We start from the raw sequence: 4076 nt of genomic DNA, 5'->3' as shown, positions 1-4076 counted from the left end.
TATATATATATATATATAAATTTATGCGTCTCATCATTCCATCATTCGTGTATTCGATCGTTAAACACATATTTGTGGGACATATCTGACTATTATTGGGCAAACTGTTATGGCGGCATTTATAACTCGTACATTTGCGCCTTCTAATTTTTACGAACGATTTTCTTAACAACAGTAGATATAAGAATTTTAGAGTGACGTTTTATTTATCACAAAAAATTGATAAAAAACAACCTAAAATAACAGTAATTCATTTTTCAATCTGAAAAATATAAATTTGCAAAGTCAAGCGTTTGGTTAACATGACGATTACTGAGCCAACTACCTTATATGTTTTAATAATATCATTTTTATAATAATTTTCCAATAATTTTTATCTAATTATATAATTATAATGAGGTATATGGGATATCGAAGTATGTTCAAGAAGCGCATTCTTTTCTTAATATTTGTTCATTATGACTAATGGTTATTCGAAAAATAATAATGTAAATTTAAAAGTGAATTATATTTAATTCATAAAACATTAAAAATTGAATTAAATTTAAATTAAACTTAATCTGAATCTTAATGATTTATAAGTAATTTAAACTAAAAAAATATAGTTCACAAATAACTTAATAATTTATGACAATCTTATTTAAGACTACATATATGAGAATATGACTATTAGCCAATGTCGAGATACTGCCAACGTTAGCAATGTGTCAAAAACCAGTTGTCTAAAACGGCACGATGTTGGCCCAGACTATGTCAGGCAACTTTTATCCAAAGACAATTTTAGGCCATCTTCAGACTAATGTTGGGCCAATGTTTGCAGTATGTCGGCAACTTGTTGTCATGCTAATCATGAAGCGACGTCGTCAAACTATGTCGACACTTAATTTAACTATTTAATGACGATTCTCGGATCATTTTAGTTCTGGATATGCAAAAAATTTATCATTATTTATTAAATAGCTTGTACAAAGTAAAACGTTTAAAGAGTAAGTGTAGGAAATGAAAAGTTCTTGTAATCCCAAAGGGGAACATAAATAAAGAATGATTACTGACTAAATAAAGAATATTCACTGACAAAAGTTGGTTAAATATATGTACATCAATACCGAGAAGTAGCTTACTCAATTTACACCACAGATTGTTCCAGTCATATTGCAGCATCATTACAATGTTTCATCAATGTTACAATAACATTGCAAACGTTGTAGCAATATTGTTTTAAACTTCATGTTGAATGAGAGAATCTTTAAACAACTAAGAAGGGAAAGCAAAATCGCAAATGTTTATTTCGATAGAAAATAACGTTTCTCTATTGCATGGTGTCTTGATTAGACGTTAATTCATAGATGCTTTTAAGGATGTCTTGGTTACAGTTCCAGACAAAAGTTATTCAAATTTGAAATTGATGAAATTCTGTAGGTAGGTCATTATGATATAGGCTTCTAATTTGATAGGGATTTCTACTAAACTGATAAGCGCATGTGTTTGGTTCTATCATGAACTTTTTACTCTTACAATTAGTGTAAAATCTGTTTAGTAGAATATTTATTAGATCATACATGTAGTCGTTACAAAAAAATATTTGTAAAATTGGATGTTGTCAAATTTTATTTTAATGAAGTTATCCCTGCCGGAAATTTTCAATAGAAACCGATAAATCTATATATGAGATTTATCCAAATTTATGAAAAATTATTGGTATATATTTGGATGTATCCGCATCAAAAAATTTCTACTACAAAATCTTACACGTTTCTATCGGTATCAATTGTAAATTGAATATATCTGCGAATGCTAACCGATAATTTTTTCGAATTTATCATAATCAATCGGATATATGTGCTTTTCCATGCATTTGCGAATGCAAAATTTATGCTCTTACACGCAACATTTAATGTTCCATTTGCATACATTTACAGGCACTTACACGTAACATTTAATAACCTGTATTTTATTATAAAAAATTAATCTGGTTCTATTTGCAAATACGAATACTGGTACACATTCCTATTTGCGAATATAGGATATATCTGTTTGCGTTGCGTGGTCATTATCAGATATTGGAATAGTCGCAGTTTACGAATATTTTCTATCCGTATCTATACAAATTTGCGCTATCGTAATTTATACGCATTTACAAACAGCCGATATATGTGCGTGAAACTGTCGCACAGCGGATATTCGTTATACATTTCTCTATGTATTGTCGTGCACATAATTTATCTACAATTGCAGGCTTTTAAATTTTCTGGATTGTGATTGTATTTCCGAATGTATGACTTATCGGTTTCTATTTGCGTTTGAGCAAATGTTATGGGTATATTCTATCCACAATTTATGTTTCTATCCATATCTGTACGAATGCGTTATTTAGCGTTATTTAGCACTTTAGCAGTTGGCATTCTCGGACCAGTTTAATCCATTCTGCTCATATGCAAAAAATTTATCATTATTTATTAAATAGCTTGCTAAGACAAAGTAAAACGTTTAAAGATGTAAAATATGATTCTATCTGACATTTTTAGAATACTACGTTTATGTATAGTCCTTTAAACTGCACGCTGAAATAATTTTTCAGTCTTGAAGTACAAACTCTATTGAACTATTGCAGTAATATTAAAAGTTAAATTGATTATCAATTTAACAATTCGCTGTTATTACGCATCTTAGAACAATCTTAATAACAATCTTAATTTGAATAACACATTAAAATTTGTAAGTAACTAATTTTATTAAAAAATATTATTTCGGAAGTTGAATTCGAAAAGTTGAACTCTAACATTCCGTGGAAGCGGAATGTTAAAGTTCAACTTTTCTTTAAATCACCAAAGAAAAAAAAATAATGCTTACTTTAGACATAAATTATTTATTGAAAATGGGCATTAAGAGGATTCTAAAGTGAAACTTCAATTCCAACGAAGTCATCAGAGGTCTCTATTTTTCCAGTGAATCAATATGTCTTTATATACTATCTTACGCAACCTATGATACACGCAGTGGCACGTTTGTGTCAATTTCTTTTATTTGCCGCGATAAAGCATCTAAGTCTAATTCTAATTTTACATTATTTGTTCGTGTAAACTACATGTTTGTGGATCACTATTTCATAAGTTGCAAAATTTTCGCGTCAAGCAAATGTTGTCTTGAGACACTATGAAATGACATTACACTAAGAAATGACAAAAAATATATCAATTTCGAAATTTTTGGTTCTCGGCAAAAACTCCACCTTACAAACACATATTAATGCGTATACTTTAACTCTGAAAAAGAATTTACGAATCTGCGAAAGAGGAAAAAGTATTTATCTATTTTGTCAAGTAAAAAAATTGATTTTTTTTTTACATTTCTTCAATTCTTATAGTCTGTAAAATATCTTTGTAAAATTTTATACAAAAATTCAAAATATCAACAAAATTATAACAGTTAATTTGTACAGCTATAACGCGCTACCTGAGCGTAGTCATTGACGCCGCTAATAAAGAAGAACTCTCTTATTATTTGCAGTGTCCTTTTTTCCCCACATTTTTCTTGCTACATTCTTGTCCACTTTATGGTCCCGGAATTGTCGGAATTACGAAATAAATGTTACAAAATTCTTTCGTTATCTGCATAAAATATCAATGTAAATTTTGACGCAATTTTCCTGATACGACTTTTTAGGAACTGGCGATCACGATTAAAATAAAACTGAACCAATTAGCTTCAAATTTGAGGACTCATAAAATATACATTCCTTTATCATCTGAACTAGAATTACTTTGACAATTTAATTTTTTATATTTTTTGGGAAACATTTTAAGAAAACGTGAAAACTAAACTTTTTTTTTATATAAGTTAAATTATATAATAAATTTAATGATTATATATTTTTTATATAATCATTTATTTATTTATTGGGTGAAATTATTCTAGTTCAAATGAATCCCAAGTATCTTGATTAAAATGAAGTCTTATTTTTTTCAATTTACTGGAACTTAGACTTAGTTTACTGGTCGTCGATGAACTCTTTATATGATGTAAAAGAAAAATGGATTTGTAACACGTCAAATAATATTCAGATTTTTTATTAAAAA

General features: G+C 28.4%; 1 protein-coding gene across 1 annotated transcript in view; it reads left to right on the top strand.

The window, feature by feature from the left end:
- The window catches only part of LOC108691707 (cytochrome P450 4c21-like), a gene marked incomplete at its 3' end in the record, with an annotated part of 22742 nt that overhangs the window by 8234 nt on the left and 10432 nt on the right, over nt 1-4076 (top strand). The gene's annotated exons all lie outside the window — the stretch shown is intronic.

This window comes from Atta colombica, unplaced genomic scaffold (genome assembly GCF_001594045.1).
Source record: "Atta colombica isolate Treedump-2 unplaced genomic scaffold, Acol1.0 scaffold50, whole genome shotgun sequence".
Lineage (NCBI taxonomy): Eukaryota > Metazoa > Arthropoda > Insecta > Hymenoptera > Formicidae > Atta > Atta colombica.
Note: the sequence above shows the minus strand (reverse complement) of the source record. Positions and strands in the feature narration are given on the sequence as shown.